General features: G+C 41.3%; 1 pseudogene; it reads right to left on the bottom strand.

Moving 5' to 3' along the window:
• Window positions 1-17,459: 17,459 nt before the first annotated feature.
• On the bottom strand, window positions 17,460-18,102 carry LOC114685822 (annotated as a pseudogene).
• Between the last annotated feature and the right edge of the window lie 2,533 nt (window positions 18,103-20,635).

The following is a 20,635-nucleotide window of genomic DNA, read 5'->3' as shown; positions in this document are numbered from 1 at the left end:
GTCTTCACACTAAGGTAGTGTCTGCCTTAGATGGTGAGATACATTTCTGAGAGACAACTAATAGACATGTCTTATTTTTTTTTAATCCACTCAACCAGTCTGTGGATTCTTTTTTTTTTTAAACAGAAATGTCAGTTACTCTTTATTTAAAACTGCATTGAATGTGAAATGTCCACCTTTACAGTAAACAAATGCAGTGATGATGATTACTCACACTAAAACAAAACATACTTCTGATAGCATTTCTGTTTGGGGCAATTTGAAGTTTTTCTTCTGTCACAGAAACAAGAATGGACCTTTACAAAGGCTCAAAATAGGCCATCTTGTTATTGAAAAGAAACTATTATTTTTTAAAAATATTTTTAAAATTTATTTTATGTGAGTGCTGTAGCTGCATGTACACCTGCTGCCAGAAGAGGGCAGCAGATCCCTCTACAGACTATTGTGAGCCACCGCCACCGTGTGGGTGCTGGGAATTGAACTCAGGATCTCTGGAAGTGCAGAGACTCTCTTAACTGCTGAGCCATCTCTCCAGCCCCCAAAATAGGCCATCTTTTTAAACAAAGTCAATGACTCACAAAAGACTATGAATAAAGCATGTAACTAGCTGATAATAATCCAATAAGATTTATTAAAATCAGTCACATCAATAATACCTCTGAAATGCTCTTGTATGAAATACCAAATGAAGAAAAGGATTTATCAATGTCTAAAAATGTGAGTTTGTTCATAGACAATCTGGCAAGTTACCATAAAAAGAGTTTTCCGTGACAAAAGGAAAAATGTAACATTATTCTTCTTGAACCCTTCTTGTTTAAGCCTGACCACTCAATAAAATAGCCAAGGATCTGAAACTGAATACATACACACACACACACACACACACACACACACACACACACATATATATTTGAGTACAGTGTATGAAACTTCATACTCTTTTTCTATTTCCTTCTTCCCCTCCCCATCATCAGGAGGTTTTCCTGAACTTACAACCAGCTGCCTCCTTAGTGCGCTGCTCAGATGTGAGAGACCCTTCTCTGTGTAGGAGCTCTTAGTTTATCTGTTTTCCACTCTCTCTTGATCCCAAACTTATATGAATTCTTACATACATTCTTCCGGAATTCCTGCTATTGCTCATTGGGGTGTTCTCAGTTGTGTTTTGTGGGCTGTGAGTTTGGGAAGGGTATGTCACTGAGTCACTGGAGCCCATGGCTGCAGGAAGTGAGGGGTGTGTGGCACTGGATGAGCTCCGTATGAACTGCTTGCTGGTCTATGACTGGCCAAGGGGCTGAAGCAACCCGAGAGTTCTTTGTCAACACAGTTTGGTAAGCTTTCTGGGATGTGACCTGTAATTGCTCCGTGGATCTCAGTGGCAGCTGCCTCTCTCATCCCTAGAGACACTTGTTCACTGTATCGGGACATTTGTGGCATGCAGATGAGGTTTGGTGCGTCTCTCAATGGACCCTGAGTGAAGCTATTGACGCACATGGAGAGCTGCCCCTGGTATTCTTCCCTCTTTGAAGGCCTGAGCTAAGGCTTTCTCATCCACCAGGCCACCTCTTCGCGAGGAATACTTTGCTTTGTCTGCTTGATAGTGAAGTCGCTGCTGTGGTTACACTTCTTCAGAGTGCAGTGCAAGGCGATGCAGTCCCTCTGATACAAACAGCAGGTCCGGTGAGTTGCAGACCTTGCACACACTCAGGGACCACCCTATCCTATCCTGCAAGCAGGGGTCCAAAATACGGCGTGGAATCCAAAGGCCTTGGCTCGAACAGCAAGTGCCTGCCTGGCGTGACCAGAGCCAGTGAGGTCCAGTGTCTCACCATGGATGGAACCATGACTGGGGCCACCTCACTGCCTTTGCCTCCAGCCTGTGTCTTTTGATTGGGAACCGATGACTGAGAATATTCGTGCTTAGAAGTTATTGAAAAGTGTAGTTCCTGACTTTTAAAACATTTTGTAGTGTTTGTGCTTTTGTATTCCTCATGTGTTCATTATTATTTTGTTTTTTTAAATGTTTCATGACTGCATATTAATTATACATATTGATGGGTTTCATTATGACATTTTCACACTCGTGCAGAGTGTATTTAGTTCCTGTGCAGACCTTGTTAATGCTCCTGCACTAGTCCCTATTCTACTTTCATGTCTTTTATTTTTATTTTTATTTGTATAAAACACAAATCAGTGAATTGCATTGGGGTCACATAAAGGAGGATGGGTGGGGATTTATTTTTTGAAGCAGGGGTGCCTTACCAGCATTACATTAATGAAAAGATGTCTCTCCTCCTATCAACCCTTGATGGCATCTGGATCCTCAGGAGGGCTAAGACCCAGTTGGCCCTCACACTCCATGACAGATTGTTGACTGCTGTGAGTTCCAGAGCTCAAGAGCCACATCGTCCCTGAAAGTCGGCGTTCCGAAGCATCTCCCTTTCTTATGGGCTTAAGTTCTTTCTGATCCTTAAGATCTTTCTGATTGTTAGCGATAGTCTTGAGTCTTGGAGGGGGTGACGCAGATGCTCCGTTTCTTTCTGAGCTTTCAGCAATCCCTTATTCTGAGTACTTTGACCAGTTCGGAGTCTCTGAAATTGCCACTGCGTAATGAAGCTTCTCTGATGAAAGTTAACATTAGCAGGAATCCGTGGGCACAAATCCAGTTGCTGAGAAGGTAATTTGATGGCACCTCATGTCCACTTAGCAAAACAACCACAGTAGCTTCCCCTCAAAGTCCGATGACCTCTGCAGCCATTGGATAAAATGGCTCACATAAAACATTGGTTACCCCCATTAGCATCTGACGGACAGTTCTTGCGCACGTATGGCAACCAGGGGGAATATACCTTGTCTAGCTGGTCAGAGACACTGAGCTGGCAGACAGCAGCAGTGCGTGACCAGCACAGCTTGACTTATGAAATGATTAATTAAGATATGCATTAGCGCCTGCAGCCATGCGTGTAGCAATAAGTTCTGTGTACTTGGGCTGAGCGGCTGGGGCGGGTACAGATTTGTCCTGACTGGGCAGGCACTAGCTAAGAGTGGAGGTTATCCAGCACAGTCCACAGCTGATGATGACTCTCCTGCAGTCGTAACATCACTGTAAGGCGCAGAGTGGAGCAGCCATCCGCTTGAGCTCTGCATTACAAAAGGCATGTACCATCACCAGAATTATCTAGTTCTGGTGGGCCACCCACAGTGGTGGCAATTTGCCTGTATTATTTGGGGGAAAGGTTAGGAGCCTCCTGACCTATAACTCATTGAAGAACAACCCACCTCTGGCACTGGAATTTTTCTTTACAGTCTTTGGCTATTGAGCTGCTTTATTCACTTACATGAAGTACCTCTGTTTGAACTTAATTTTTTTTTTATTACTTATTATGTTTCATTTCTTTACAGCTTTTTCATACAACACTAGTTTTGATTGCCATTCCCCCCCATTTCCCCACCCCAATAATCACATGCATTCTTCTACCTTCTCCAACTGAAGACACTGTACCCCTTCTCATGGTCCCCTTTCTACTTCACTCTGTTATTTTAAAAAAGGCACACATATCAAAGCTAGAAGCTAGAATCTGCATATGCAAGCCAACATGTGGTGTTTTTCTAAGTCTGAGTTACCTTACCCGATGTATTATACACTTCTAGTCCTTTTTCTGAAAATTTCATGTTTTCATTTTTTCTGTTTGGCTGAATAAAATGTCACTGTATTTTTTTTGCTACATTTTCATTATTCATTCATCGGTAGATGGACTTCTAAGCTAATTTCATTTTCTTGATATTGTGAATAGGGCAACATTCATTATGAATGTGCCAGTATCTCTGGGATAAGGTAAGAAATTCTTTGAACGAGTATTCAGGAGTGATAAAACTGGGTGATAAATTAGTTCAGCTCTTAGATTTCTGAGAAAGCTCTATACTAATTTCCATAATGTCTCTACTGGATTACTTTCCCACCAACAGTGTATAATAGCTCTCCTTGCTGGGCGTGGTGGTGCACACATTTGATCTTAGCACTCAGGAGGCAGAGGCAGGTGGATCTCCAAGTTCTAGGACAGCCAGGGCCACACAAACACACACACACACACACACACACACACACACACACACAACCCACTGTCTGAAAAAAATGAGTTCTCTTCACATACTTGTTTGCTTGATGACCCCAGCCATTCTGACTGGGGTAAGATGGAGCCAGTGTCATTTCAAATAGCATTTCAATGATGGCTAAAGATTGTAGTAGAATATTATTTTAAGATGTGCTACTTTTTATTTATGTTGCATTTGTTTAACTGTGTGAAGCTGTATTACTATGCCTGTCTAAAACACTTAATGGTCTAATAAAGAACTGGTCAATAGCAAGGCAGGAGAAAGGCTAGGCAGGGCTGGCAGGTAGGGAGAATATATAGGAGGAGAAATCTGAGAGAAAAAGGAAGAGGCAGCCAAGGAAGGAGGAGGACATCAGGGGCCAGCCATCCAGCTATACAACCAGCAAGCCACAGAGTAAGAAACAAAGAAAGGTATACAGGAATAGAAAAGGGAAAGCCCAGAGGCAAAAGATAGACAGGGTAATTTAAAGTTAAGTAAAGCTGGCAAGAAATAAGCCAAGCTAAGGCTGGGCACTCATAATTAAGAATAAGCCTCTGTGTGTTATTTATTTGGGAGCTGCGTGGTGGACCCCTCAAAAAGAGTAAAATACCAACAACAACAAAAGATGTTTACATTTTAAAACACATTTATAAGCCTGTGGTGGCATTGTGTTCCCCAAAATATTGTGCACCCTAATAAACTTATCTGGGGTCAGAGACAAAACAGCTACAATATTAAACATCACAGTTAGGCAGTGGTAGCACACGCCTTTAGTCCTAGCATTCCAGAGGCAGAAATCCATCTGTTCAAGGATACAGCCAAGCATGGTGACTCACGCCTTTAATCCCAGAAAGCGAGCCTTTAATCCTAGCGAGTGACGGGAGAAAGAGAAAGATGTATAAGGTGTGAAGACCAGAAACTAGAAGCATTTGGCTGGTTAAGCTTTTAGGTTTTGAGCAGCACAGTTCAGCTGAGAGCCATTTGGATATGAGGACACAGAGGCTTCCAGTATGAAGAAACAAGATCAGCTGAGAAGTTGGCCAGGTCAGGTTATTGTGACTGTTCTGTCTCTCTGACCCCAGATAAGTTTATTAGGGTGCACAATATTTTGGGGAGCACAATACCACCACGTAAGCCATTTGTGTTCTTCCTTTGAACACTCTTGGGAACTGTCTGTCTAGCTCCATGTCTCAGTTTTAGTTGGTTGGTTGCTTTCTCAATGTTAGGGTTTGTTATTCCTGTTTTAGTTCTTTGTATGTTCTAGATACTGACCATTACATTTGTTTCCATTCTGTAAGATTCCTCTCCAATCAAATGATGGTGTCCTTTGTTGTACAGAAGTCATTTATTTCATTCAGTCTCATTTATTCTTGGGACTGAATTTTAAAATCACTTTTAAAGGTTTATTTATTTTTATTTTCTGTGTGTCAGCCATGTGTATACCTTGGGCCCACCAGCAGAGAATACCAGATCCCCTGGAACTGGATTTGCCATGTTCTGAGAGCACCATGTGGGTGCTGGGAATCAAATACAGGTCCTCCGGAAAAGCAGCCAGAGCTCCTAGGTTCTGATTCATTACTCCAGCCTCCTAAGTTGTTAGTCTTACTACTGTTCCCATCCAGAGAGTCATTTCTTGAGCTAATGAATTCAAGTGTATTCCCCCCTTTCTCCTCCATTAGATTCAGGGTATAGAACTTGTATTGGGGTCCTTGATCCATTAAAGTTGAGTTTTGTGGAGGGTGAGAGATAAGAACTGAGTTTCATTCTAATTGTAGATATCCAGTTTGACCAGGACCACTTGTTGAGGATGCTGTCTTTTCTCCAATGTGTATTGCTGGCTACTTTTTCAAAAATCAGGTGGCAATAGGAACGTGGGCTTACACGTGAGTTCTCAATCATACTCCATCAATCAATGAGTCTGTTTTCATACCAACGCTACACTATTTATTGCTATAACTCTGCAGCGTAACTTGATATCTGAGATTGTAATGACTACAAATTTGTTGTTGTTCAGAATTATTTTGGCTATCCTGGGGATGTCATGTTTCCATATGAAATTTAGGATAATTCTTTTTCAATTTCTATGAAGAATTGCATTGGAATTTTGGTGAGGATTGTGTTGAATCAGTAGATTGTTTTTAGTAGGCTGGTCATTTTTACAGTTCGTGATCGTACCAATCCTTGAATGGGGGAGGTCTTTCCATATTCTTATATCTTCCTCTGTATCTTTCTTCAATGTCCTAAAGTTTTTATTTCACAAGTCTTTTACTTCCTTAGTTAGATTTAGAGAAGATTTTTTTCTTGAGACTATTATGAATGGTATTGTTTCTCTGATTTCTTTCTCAGTATGTTTTTCTTTTCTATATAAGAAGGCTACTAATTCTTATGTTAGTTTTGAATCTTGCTACCTGCTAAATGTGTTTGTTAGCTGTAGGAGTTTTCTGGTTGATGTCTTTAAGATCTTTTCAGGATAGAATTGAATCACCTTCAAATAAGGATATTTTAATTCTTCCTTTCCTACTGTATCTTCTTTGCTTGCTAAACTTCTCTTGTTGTTGTTGATAAAACATCAAGCACTCCAGGCCCAGAAAACACTGTGGACGAGGGGACAGGAAGAGTGTAAGAGCCAGAGGATAAGAAGTCTGCAGTGATGCCATGTCTCCCAGAAATGACAGGGAACCTAAAATTTAACGATATGGCTGCCAAAACAATACCTGAAGAATAATAGCACCAGTAGAAATGCTGTGTGGAAAGGGGAAATCTTATGGAACCCAGCCCTACAAGAGCTGCTGGCAATTAACAACCACTGAAAGACAGAATTAGCACGTGGTCAGCCTTGAAAATAAGCATAAACATCAAGCAACACTAAATAGACTTGGCTTGGTTTTGTTTCAGGGGTGGGATTTTTGTTTGTTTGTTTTTGGTGTGTGTGTGTGTGTGTGTGTGTGTGTGTGTGTGTGTAAAATACTGAAAGCACACCAAACAACACCCAAAAAGTATTGACAGAGAGAGTGTAGCAGGAATCTTAAAAGTTCTTATTAATAAAATCAAACCCGAGGCCAGTTATTGGGGTCAATGCTGGTAGATCAGAGAGACAGAACAAGCCATAGCTATCTCACCTCGCCGGATCCTCAGCTGGTCTTGTCTCCTCAGCTGGTCTTGTCTCTCAGACTGGAGCCTCTGAGTCCTCATCTGGAATGGGTCTCAGCTGAATTACTGCTCAAAAGCCTGCATGCTTAACCAGGCCAAATGCTTAACCAGCCAAAAGCTTCTAGTTTCTGGTCCTCACGCCTTATATATCTTTTTGCTTTCTACCACCACTCCCTGGGATAAAGGCTGGCTTTCTGGGATTAAAGGCGTGTGTCACCATGCTTGGCATTTCAATGTGCCTTGAACTCATAGAGATCCAGAGGGATTTCTATCTCTGGAATGCTAGGATTAAAGGTGTGAGTGCCACCATTTTCTAGCCTTTGTATCTAGTGGCTGTCTGTTCTCTGACCCCAGATAAATTTATTAGAGTACACAATATTTTGGGGAACACAATCCCAACACAAGAGAGTTTATCAAAATTTGGGCTATGTGAAGTCTCAAACCCTGGGATAAATGGCTGAGGTGCCTATTGAACACATCAAAGCAAACCTGGCCGCCAGTTCCCCCAGCATCCTCAGTCCCAACCTGTTACCTCTACCCTGAACTCTCTAGCTCAGGGGCTGGGCTGCCCTTCCCTATATAATCCAGCTATTTTGCCCCCTCCCCCTTTTTTTTTTTTACCTTTGGCCCCCTTGGCTACCTTACCTGGTTCCCCTCTCTCCTTTCTGCCTTCCCCTCCCCTCCTTCCTCGCATGGCTGAGGCAAGTCACAGGGCTGCTGTTTAAAACAAGGTTTTCCTAGTAGATCTAGATTTTATATTTTTGGTTGTGAGCCTAGCCTTTAACGTCTGAGCCATCTCTCCAGCCTGAGATCTAGATTTTTAACAAGAGTTGAATCCAAGTTACATACACAATATATTCTAAACAAGTGTTGAATCCAAATTGCATATACAATATATTCTCAACAAGAGTTGAACTGCATATATAGTATGTTGTAGCAGGCTAAAACTAATGCAATAGAAATGAAGAAACAATACTTGTTTGTTTTCCTTCTCATTTTTTTCACATAGGCTATAAATGTCCCTCATAGAATTGCTTTTAATGTGTCTCAGAGGTTCTGTGTGTTGTGTTTTCATTTTCATTTAGTTTCAGAAACTTATTTATATCTTGATTTCTTTTTCATTCATTCATTAGCTAATTCTTTAATCTCAATGAGTTTGTAAAAAGAGATTTACTTGGTTTAAGTTTTACTGCATTATGTTCAGATAGGGTATATAGAGCTTTTTCAGTTTTTCTGAATTGGTGAAGATTTGTTTTGTGTCATATAATGTGGTCTGTTTTAGAAACACTTCCATGAGCTGCTGAGTAGAATGTCTATTCTTTGGTATTTAAATGGAAGTCCATTTGATGTGTGATGTATTTAGTTCTGATGTTTCTATCAATATTCTTTGTCCAGATGACCTACCTTTTGGAGACAGTGGGATGTTGAAATAGCCTAGTATTAATGGGCTGAATGTTAATCTGAATATTTAATTCTAGTGGTCTGCTTTTAGGTACACCAGTGTTTGGCCTATGTATGTTTAGAATTGCAATGTCCCCTTGGTCAATTATTTCCTTAATTAGAATGAAGTGTCTTTTTTTTTTTTTTAAATCTCTCTCGATTAATTTTAGTTTGAATTCTATTTTGTCAGAAATCACAATAGCAGTGTCTGTTTGCTCACTTGTCTCCTTTGTTTGGAACTTTTTTCTTCCCATTCCTATATTTAAGGTTATGCCTCTCTTTAAAGCCAAGATAAGATTCTGTGTCTTAAATTGTTCAGCTAGCCTGTGTGTTAGTTATTTAGCCGCGTTGTGTTCTTACCCTGCAAGGAAGTGTCACGAAACACGACAGAATCCGCTTATAAGAGTTTTATTAGAGATAAAGGGATAGAGAGTGTGCAGGCCTGTGGGAGAGACACGTGGGTGGAGAAGAAGGAACCAGGAACATGGTGCTCCGCTTTAAAACCGGCTGGGGGCGTGGCCAGGTCACGTCACTACTCCATGCGTGTGTGTAGATCACATGGTCACGTTGCGTGCTTACGTGGCCATGAAACGTCACGGATCCTGGTTACACGAGACGCCTTGACCCGGAAATGGCTATCTTGACCTGGAACTGGCTAGGCGGAAGTGTCCGCCTGGTATATGCGACCATGGGGGCGTGTTGTGAACCCTTCACTGTGTCTTTTGATTAAAGAGGTGAGGCTATTAACATTTAATGTTTTTATTGAAAGATGTGTGTAGCTGGAGAGTTTTCTCTCTGGGTCCCGCCAAGCCCAGGCAGTCCTGCAGCCCACTTATAAAATAAACACACAGATGCTTATATTATTTAAACTGTTTGGCCTAATGGCTCAGGCTTCTAGCTATCTAGTTCTTACAACTTCAAATTAATCCATTTCTATAAATCTATGCCTTGCCACGTGGCTCGTGGCTTACCGGCATCTTCACATGCTGCTTATCGTGGCAGCGGCTGGCAGTGTCTCCCTCCGCCTTCCTGTTCTCTCAATTCTCCTCTCTGTTAGTCCCGCCTATCCTTCCTGCCTGGCTACTGGCCAATCAGTGTTTCATTTATACAGAGCAATATCCACAGCAGATGTGTATTGATTGCAGTCCTTTTCTTTTTTTCTGTTTGTGTTCTGAGTCATACTCTGTGTACAGTTTCATTTGTTTTCTGCAGTCTTTGAGTATGTTTTCACCCCCATTCAGTTAGAAGTATTTCTTCCAGTATTATCTGTAGGGTTGATTTGGTGGACGTGAATTCTCTTAGAATTAAAAAAAAAAGATTTATTTATTTTTATTTTATGTGTGCAGGTATTTTGCCTGCATATGTCTCTGTACCACATGCACACAGTACTCAAAGAGACCAGAAGAGGGCCACAGATTGCCCTGGAACTATAGTTACAGATGGTTGTGAGCAGCCATGCAGGTGCTGGGAGTTGAAACTTCTCTCCAGCCCTTCTTTTAGGATTTTTCTATCACAGAACATTTTCCTTTCTCCTTCAACTTTGGCACATAGTTTTGTTGAGTACGGTAGTCTAGGTTGCCATCCCTGGTCTTGTAGAACTTGGAGTACATTGCTCCTGGCTCTTCTGTCTTCCAAAGTTTTCACTGAGCAATCTGCTCTTTGATGAGTTTCCCTTTACATGTGACTTATGTTTTTTCTCTTATTCTGTATATTTATTGTTTTAACTTATAGACTGTGGTGAGTTTCATATCTGATCTTGTCTATTTGATATTCTGTATGCTTCTTATATCTGTAAGAGTGTGTCTTTCCTTAGTTTGAGGGATTTTTCTTCTATAATCTTGCTGAAGATCTGGTCTGTCCCCTGGCCTAGGTTTCTTCTTCATCTGTTCATATAATTCAAAGATTTGGTTACTTCATGGTGTCCTGCAGCTCCTGAATGTTTCTGGTTTTTATTGAAGTATTTTTTTTCATTCTTTGCTTGTAATGCCTACCTCCTCTTCTTTATATTTGAGTCTTGATAGTATATCTTCTACTTAATCCATTCTACATTCAAGGCTTCCTCCTGAGTTTTCTAAGCAAGTTATTGAGTTTTTCATTTCCAACTTCATTTCAGTTTGAGTTCTCATTAATACTTATATACCATTATAAGCTTGGTTTCTAGATCCTAGATTATCCTCATCATTTCATTCTGCCTGCATTTACATTTCTGTTTTCTCATAGATAACTGCCTGCCTCTGCCTGCTGAGTACTGGGATCAAAGATATATACTACTACCACCATGCTTGGCCTAAACAGAATTAAAAAATAAACTAAACTTACTAAATTAGTTCTTTGAAACTTTCATACCTGTTGTGGAATAATCCTTTTGTACACTGTGAAGATTTGTCACTCAGATTGGTTCTTTTGTTTGTTTGGTTGGTTTTTTGTTTGTTTGTTTTGGTTTGGTTTTTCGAGACAGGGTTTCTCTGTGTAGCTTTGAGCCCTTTCTGGATCTCACTCTGTAGACTAGGCTGGCCTTGAACTCACAAAGATCTGCCTGCCTCTGCCTCCTGAGTGCTGGGATTAAAGGCGTCACCACCACTGCCCGGCTCAGATTGGTTTAATAAAGAGCTAAATGGTCAATAGCTAGGAAGGTAGAGGATAGGCAGGACTTGCAGACAAAAAGAGAGCATGGGGAAGAAGGAGGGTGGAGCCACCAGCCAAACTCAGAGGAACCAAAAGATGAACTTGCCATGCCGAAACAAGATACTGCCATGTGATAGAGTATAGATAAGAAATACAGGTTAATTCAAGTTGTAAGAGCTAGTTAGTAACAAGCCAAAGCTATTGTCTGAGAGTTTATAATTAATAATTAGTCTTTGTGTGGTTATTTGGGAGCTGACTGGTGGGGCAGAAACTCCTGCCTACATATACCTGTATATAATGCACACTGACTTCTCTTACCTGTCCTCTTTTATCTCTATCCCACTCCCAGCAAACTTTCCTCTTCCCTACAAGTCCCTTTCCTGAATTCATATCAGGAATTTATGATCTCTAAATTTATTGAGCTCTCTTTTGTGTCTTCTTTACACTCCTTGAGTTCTTTGACAGAGTTTATGATTGTTCTTTTAAGTTGTATGTCCTGGGGTTCATCTGGGTAATTCTCATTGGAGAACAGTTCTAAAGGACTGGCAGATTTGGGGAAGGGGGGTATTTTTCTTGATCCTTTATACTGCTTTTATTTTTATGATGAGATTTGAGCATGTGGACTTCTTGTTGTTGGTTGTGTGTCTGGTGTGGACACAGCATGTTGGGTTGGAGCATAGGGTGAGAGTCTTGGTTCAAGATGTACAGGCAGCTGGGATTGGAGTTTGGCTATGGTAAGGATGTGTTAGGTCTGTTTGATTTATGGTGTCTTTTAATGGAGTGTGCAGTAATTTTTCTGGATTACCTGCCAATTGTTGAGGGTAAGACATTAAAACCACTCACTATCACTGTATTGGGGTCAATCTGTTGTTTTAGATCTAATAATGTTTCTTTTACAAATTTGGATGTCCCTGTGCTTGGTGCATATATCCTTAGGATTGAAATATCTTATAGGTAGATTTTTTTATTTATTTATTTATTTATTATTATTATTATTATTATTATTATTATTATTATTATTTGGTTTTTTCGAGACAGGGTTTCTTTGTATAGCTTTGCGCCTTTCCTGGAACTCACTTGGTAGACCAGGCTGGCCTCGAACTCACAGAGATCCGCCTGCCTCTGCCTCCTGAGTGCTGGGATTAAAGGCGTGCGCCACCACCGCCCGGCTGGTAGATTTTTCCTTTAATGAATATGAAATTTCCCTACTTACATCTTCTGAGTAGTTTTATTTTGTTGGAAATTAAAATAACTACTCCTGCTTCTTAGTTCCCTTTGCTTAGAATTCCATTTTCCGTCTTTTTACCCTAATGCAATGCTTGCCATTGATTCTTGGAGCCAACACCAATACCAATACCACATCTTTTATTGGGGAATTGAGACCACTAATACTCAGTTATTATTGAAAAACATGTATAACTTCTATCATTTTGCTGATTTTAAAGTGTTTCATCAGACATCTTTTGAATACCTTGAACTCAGCTATTTTTATTTTATAACTGGGGAGGTGTGTGTCACTTTTTTTCTTTTTTTAACTACCCAGAGGAACCTGGTGGACTCATCACTGGATGTACCACTGAGGACAATGACTTCTGTGTTCCCCTGAATCTATTAGCCACTAATAGTTCACAAAATAGGTTCCCCTTGAGACACTCCTCCAATAGATGGCTGACCACCGACAGCTCCGATCTTGTGCAGGTTGCCACAGATGCTGTGAGATCACGATCTCAGGTAGATCACGTCCTTCTCCCTATCTCCCAGCTCTTCCATCTTTCCACTCCTTCCTCTAAGATGTTTGCTGAGGCTTACAGGAGTATATAATGTCCTGTTTAGGACTGAGTATTCGATTGTTATTTATTCTTAGCACTTTGAGCAATGGTGAGTCTCCGCACTCACTGCCATTCATTTCAAAGAGAAGCTTCTCATACTAGGACTGAGAGTAGCATCTGTCTGTGATTAATAACGTTAAACAGTTGTGTGCCATCTCGGTTTAGTGAAACAACAGTAGCAAGTTACCCTCTGGAATCCAAGCCCTCCTTGGCTGTATTAGTCAGGGGTTGCTAAAGGAACAGAACTGATAGTATATATGTAGACCAAGTTAGATAGACAGAAGTAGACTGACTTACAGGATGCAATCTAGGTAGCCCAACATTGTTCCCCTCACACCGGAAAGACCCAGAATCCAGTGGCGGCTCAGTCCACAGGGCTGGGTGTCTCAGCAATCGCAGTCTAGCCTGGTGTCCTGGAGCGTTGCTCAGCCTCAGCCTATGCTGTAGCTCCAAAGAAGTCGGCTCTAGTGCTGGTGAAAGAATGTCTCAGGCCTAGGATGGCTGACTGTGCCAGTGAGAGTGTTGTCTCCTTCTGTGTCCTCCTGTGGACTGACACCAGCTAGTCGGCAGAGAGGATGCTGCCAGCCCAGTCCAGCCTGATTTCTATCTTCCTACCCAAGTGTGTGGTGTTTTCTCAGCTAGAACTCTACTCTTCCTTCCTTCCTTCCTTCCTTCCTTCCTTCCTTCCTTCCTTCCTTCCTTCCTTCCTTCCTTCCTTCCTTCCTCTCTCTCTCTCTCTCTCTCTCTCTCTCTCTCTCTCTCTCTCTCTCTCTCTCTTTTTGAGACAGGGTTTCTCTGTGTAGTTTTGGTGCCTGTCCTGGATCTTGCTCTGTAGCCCAGGCTGACCTTGAACTCACAGAGGTCCACCTGTCTCTGCCTCCCAAGTGCTGGGATTAAAGGTGTGCACCACCACTGCCCGGCTATTTTTTCCTATTTTATTAAGTTCTGCTCTGATTTTGGTTACTTATTGTGAGTTCTGCTTTTGTGCTTCCTTTGGGTGTTCAAGACTGTAAGATACATCACTGAGTCATTATTTCGAGTGTTCAAGACTGTAAGATATATCAATGAGTCATTATTTCGGGTGTCCAAGACTGTAAGATACATCATTGAGTCATTATTTTCGGGTGTTCAAGACTGTAAGATATATCATTGAGTCATTATTTCAGGTGTTAGTCATTATTTTGGGTGTTTAAGACTGTAAGATGCATCATTGAGTCATTATTTCAGGTGTTCAAGACTGTAAGATACATTACTGAGTCATTATTTTGGGCCTTTCTAATTTTTGAACTTCCCTCTCAGGACTGTTTGATTGTATCCCGTAAGTTTTGGCATGCTGTACCTTCATTTTAATTCAATTATAAGAGTTTTAGAGATTTCTTTCTTAATTTCTTTTGCAGCCCATCCAGTAGCATATTGTTTAACATCCACTAATTTGTGAATTTTCTGTAGATTTTCTTGATGATTTCTAGCTTTATTCCATTATATTATGACAAAATAAAAGAAATTATTTCAATATTTGTATGTTTTTTGAACGAGCTTTGTGTCATCGTGTATGACCTATCTTAGATGAAATTCCATGGGCCACTGGGGGAAAAAAGGTGTTCTGCAGTATTTAGAAAGAACTTTCTGCAGACATTTGTTATGTCTATTTGATATATGATGTCATTTAACTCAGATAGGTTTAATCAGTGACTTGACATTCAGGAGTATTTGTTTTATAAAATTGGTTTCATTTGTGTTTCGTATGTATATGTTTAAAATTGGATTGTCTTCTTGAAGGGTTGTTCCTTTAATCAGAATGCAGTGACATCATTTATCTCTTCTGATTAGTTTTGATTTGAAGTCCATCTTGTCGGCCGTTGAAACGGTGAGGCCTCATTTTTTTCCCCCGAGTCCCTTTGTCGGGAACAGCTTTCACTTTCTCAGTCCTCACCACAGCGATGCCTGGCTTGGACGACGGGGTGTGTTTCTAGGAGGCCGCAAACAAATGGATCCCAGGCTTTGATCCAGTGTACTAGTCTATGTCTTTAAGGAATTCTGTTAAAATTTATTTATTATTATTAGTGTGCTTTGCGTGTGTGTGTGTGTGTGTGTGTGTGTGTGTGTGTGTGTATGCATGTGTGCATGCTTGTGTGTACATCAAGGCTTATGTGTGGTGGTTGGAGGATAATTTTGTAGAATTGGTTCTGCTTTCCCACATTTATATGGATTCCAGGGATCAAACTCAGATCTTCAGGCTTATTTAGCAAGCATTTTACTTGCTGATCCGTGTCATTGGATGCCTGTATCTTTGTATTGGGGTGTTGGGACTATTCATGGTCAGGATTGTTGACAAAGGTAAGTGTTGATTCCTGTCAGTGGCTGACTGTATACTTATTTTACCCTTCCTCAGTTAGCTGCTTTCCTAGCATTATTTATGTATTTCCCTGGAGCCTCTTGAATGTAGCCTCTTCATTATTCTTTTTAATCTAAAAAAAAAAAAAAAACAAAAAACAAAAAAAAACCCACTATTTTCTTAGGCAAAGGCAAGTAGATCTCCGTGAGTTCAAGGCCAGCCTGGTCTGCATAGTGAGTTCAAAGCCAGCCAGAGCTACATAGTCAGACCCTGTCTCGAAAACACACAAACAATCACAGCAAAAGCTGATTCCTCTCTGCAGCCTCTGGAGTGCTCCACTGATGATCTTGAATGACTTTAGCCAATTTGTATCATGGAATTAATTGCTGCAGATAATTTTTCTGGGCTGGAAGATGCGGTTTTTCAGAACTTGAAATACTTCCATCTGAGCTTTTTTCACTTTTAGGTTTCTATTTATAACTTAGCTATTATTCTTATAGCCTGCCTCTCTGTGTGACTTGGCATGTATCTCTTGCAGCTCTCAATGCCTTCCTTTTGTTCTGTATATTTCGTACTTTAACTATAATATGATGCACAGAATTTCTTTTCTGCTTCTATTTGCCTCTAGTATTTGAATGAACTTTTCTTTTCCTAGATGTGGGAAAATTTCTGCTTTGATTGTACTAAAGTCTTTCCTGTGCCTGTATCAGTTACTTTTCTGTAGCTGTGATAAAACGCCATGACCAAAAGCAACCAAGAAGAGAAGAAAGCGTTTAGCTTGGCTTGTGGTTCCAGAGTGAGAACCCATAATGGCAGGAAGACATGGTAGCAGGTGGCCATCTAAGACCTTCTCTGAAACTACAGGTGGAAGTCAGGGAAGGAGGAAGTGGAGTGAAGAGCCCATTCCCAGTGATCTGCTTTCTCCAGCAAAGCTTCACATTCTAAAAGCTCCCTAAGTTCCCAAATAGCATCACTGGCTGGGGACCAGTAGTTTGAAAACATAACCTGTGGGCAACATTCTCCATCCACACTGCACAGTGCCTTTGCAGAGCATTGTTCTTCTATGCATGTGACTCCTAAATTTGGTTTTTACCTGGTGTCTCAAGTAATTTCTATATTCCATTCATACTTTAAAATTTTTATTTTCCTTGGCTGAATGTACCAATTCTTCTATTTTTGTCTTCAATTCCTAATACTTTGTCTTCTTTGGGAAGTACTCCTCTGTTGATCATTTCCACTCAGGAGTTTTTCATCTCCAAGTTTTCAGTTTGGATCTGTTTGTGTTTTTTAAAAATTCATTTATGAGCTGGCAGTGGTGGTATACACCTTTAATCTCAGCACTTGGGAGGCAGAGGCAGGTGAATCTCTGAGTTCAAGGCCAGCCTGATCTACAAAACGAGTTCCAGGACAGCCAGGACTGTTACACAGAAAAACTCCTTAGGCAGTATTCTATTGCTATGAAGAGACACCATGATCACAAAAACTTTTTTTTTAATAAAAAAAAAAATTGTATTTACTTAGAAGCATTCAACAAATGTCAACAAAACAGCTGCATTTTGTTTTCAATTACAGTGTGGTATTCAGTTAACAGAACAACAATTATCTTCGTAATAAGCTGCATCAGAGACAACTGAAGATGAAAAAAAATAAAACAAAAACAAAAAAATCAAAACAAAACAAAACAAAAACCCCTACCGTCCCTATATATAACTAATTTGTGCTGTGCACCACCAAGAACCTGCTTTAAATTTCCATGCCAATTTACAACTCCAGACTGTACCAGGCAAGGTTAGTGGCTATTGAGAATACCACCAGGACAGGGCTATCTAAAGACACATTCGGTAGTGTGTTAACTATACAAAAAAAGACACTGTACAGTTTAAAAACAAATCTTACACAGCCTTACATTTCAATTTTTTTCTTCAAAAGGAGTGAGTTGTGTTTGGGGGGGGGTAAATGCTTTATAGACAAGAAAAAAACTGCGAACCAAGTTATTCATCATCATCATCTTCGTCTTCCTCTTCTTCCTCTTCATCCTCCTCCTCATCTTCCTCTTCTTTCTTTTTCTTGCTCTTTTCAGCCCTGACGATCCCCTTCTTCGACGCATCGGGTTTTCCTTCAGCTCTGTAGGCAGCGATATCCTTCTCGTACTTCTCCTTCAGCTCGTCAGCCTTCTTCTCGTAGGCTGCCTGTCGTCCGCAGCGGTGGCGTTCCACATCTCCCCCAGCTTCTTCACCACGCCCCCGATGGACAAGCCGGGGTGCTCTCCTTTGATTTGGGGGCGATACTCAGAACAGAACAAGAAGAAGGCCGAAGGAGGCCTCTTGGGTGCATTGGGGTCCTTGAACTTCTTTTTGGTCTCCTCTTTCGGGGGGATGTAGGTTTTCATTTCTCTCTCATAACGAGCCTTGTCAGCCTTTGCCATGTCTTCAAATTTCCCCTTTTCTTTAGCAGACATGGTCTTCCACCTTTCTGAGCACTTCTTCGAGAACTCTGAGAAGTTGACAGAAGCATCCGGGTGCTTCTTCTTGTGTTCCTCCCGGCAAGTTTGCACAAAGAATGCATATGAGGACATTTTGCCTCTTGGCTTCTTAGGATCTCCTTTGCCCATGTTTAGTTGGTTTTCCTCCGCGAGGCACAGAGTCGCTCAGTGCCGTCCGGCTCGCGCTTGGCCCGGCGCTGTCTCTATGGAGCTCAATGTACTGCAATGGCTGTCTGAAAACTCTTATAAAAGAAGGTATTTAATTGGTGCCTGCTTACAGTTTCAAAGGCTTAGTCCATTGTCATCATGGTTGGGAGCATGGTGGCATGCAGGCAGACATGGTGCTGAAGAAGTAATTGAGAGTTCTATATTTGAATCCACAGGCAGCAGGAAGAGAGCAAAAAAAGCCACTGGTCCTGGCCTGAGTTTCTGAAACTTCAAAGCCTACCCCCAGTGACATACTTCCACCAACAAGGCCACACCTCCGAATCCTTCTAAGTAGTGCCACTCCTTGATAACTAAGCATTCAAATATATGAGCCTTGGGGGACCATGCTTATTCACCACAGTGTCCTTTTTACATTTTTTTTTTTTTTTACAAATTACAAACTTTTTACAAATGTTCTTTTCATTTTTTTGTTTGTAATTTGTCTCTGTCATTCTCATTGTTTGACATTACGTGGGGATTAGCAGTTTTGGGGAGTGACATGCTGTCTTGATTTCTCATGTTTCTTGTATTTTTTGCATTGGTACTTGTACATTAGGAGTTAGATCATTGGTTAAATTTTTATTATTATTATTTGGATCATCTTTCTTCTTTCCATGAAAGTGGACTAGGTTATGAAGTGGCCTGTTCTGCTGATCCAAAGATGCAGGATCTCTATGAAGCAGCCTGTTCTGCCGATCCAAAGATGCAGGATCTCCATGACACAGGGCAACACCAGGATATTCAAGAGGAGTCCCAGGGAGGGCCCAGTGTGGATAGCATGGCAGAAGCCAGAGGCCTTGAACCAGACCAATGACTCATTGCAGTGAACACTTGCAAGTGAAGATGTGTGGACTAAAGGGTACACTGTGTGACTCATTGTGACACACTACAGCTTCCACAATGATACCCCCCCCCTTTTAAATTTTATTTTATTTTTTGGGGGTAGGTTGCAAGGGCAGCAGGGTGGATATGAAAGAATGGGGAGATAAATGGGTTTGGGGTGCATGATGTAAAATCCACAAAAAAATCAATAAAAGTCAAAAAGGAAATCAATCACTATTAGAGATTAGACCCATTATAAAATACAATAATAGTTAAGAAACCAAACACCTCTTAAGTACCAAGCACTTTAGAAAGTAAATGGGCACTGATGATAATGTGTACTAATATATTAACTACTGTGTGTATGTGTGAAAAGGGAAAATTCCGAGTAAGACCAGTAATTATTATTGGGTTGGTGGAAAAAGAAGAGGAGGGATATGAATAGATGCGGTGATGATAAATATGGGGGTGAGAGGTGGCAGTGTGGGCCAAAGATCAGATGAAAAGAGAGGGGTGAAGAAATGCATTGGGCCATTCAAAACCGTGCTGGTTCTTAGGGAGCCGAGACACGGAGACCTCACAAACTAGACCAGCCTATGCTCTTCGGGGAAGTTTATGAAAAGGAAGATTAAAAACAAAACAGCAAAAATGGGGGAGGGGAGGGAAAAAAGGGGAAGAAATCGAGTAATAGACCAAAGTAGAACTAGCCTGCTCAACTGATCATGCGTACTAAATAACGGAGGGGTAGATAGGAGAGGGAAAGGGAGGTACACAGAGTGTGAGTGTGGTCTGCCTCACCGGCTCTCAGCATTCCTTTCTGGGGTCCTAGACCCCATCTCCTCCTTCCTGGTTCCCTCAGCAGTCCTTATAAGGTTGGGTCTCTGTTGCTGAGCACACCTCTGAGAAGTCATTCCAGGTTTAATTTCAAATGCTGCTCTCACTGTCTTTGGGGAGATCTTGTGGGAGATGATGCTCTCGGCATTGGGTAGCCTTACACAGCAGCAGGCACAGAAGCTGGCGTGGCTTCTGTGGGGGGCTGAGTGCTGTGCTGGAGTTCCTCCAGGAGTCCTTCATCAGTCTGAGCCAGTTTTTGTTTTTTTTTGTATCTGCTGGTGACAGCTTGATGCAAGCCTGGCTCCTCTAGTGCTAAGCTGTTTTGTTCTTCCTCTTTCTACGCTTTGCTTGCATCAGCTGTGGCATACTCGCTGTTTTGTTCTATTTTTATCTGAGTGTCATGGTTGGTCCACCTCTGTGCCATTGGTCTTGATGTTCTGACTGTTGCTTAGACTCTGAGTCTCTGTCCTCTGTAGATCTGATTTTGAGCATGTTTTCACACCACTGAATACTGTGTTCTTCTGACTCAGTTTCTTCTCCACGATCTAGAGGTATTCAACTGGTCAAGTTTCAGTATATAGCCCTATGACACTCACTCTGCATTTCAAACATGTTGTAAGGTTTATTTTACTTATGTGCATGCATATAGCTTTGTGTGGGTGTATGCCACTTATGTGTAGATACTCATACAGGCCAGAAGATGGCATTCAGTGCCCCAGAGTCAGAGTCCAGATGGTTGTGGGCTGTTCAGCAGGGGTGCTGAGAAAAGAGCAGGAAGCTCTTTCTCTCAATGGCTGAGCCATCTCCGCAGTCCCTACGCTG

The sequence above is a fragment of the Peromyscus leucopus genome, chromosome 6 (assembly GCF_004664715.2).
Source record: "Peromyscus leucopus breed LL Stock chromosome 6, UCI_PerLeu_2.1, whole genome shotgun sequence".
Classification (NCBI taxonomy): domain Eukaryota; kingdom Metazoa; phylum Chordata; class Mammalia; order Rodentia; family Cricetidae; genus Peromyscus; species Peromyscus leucopus.
This window is presented reverse-complemented; position numbering and strand designations above follow the sequence as displayed.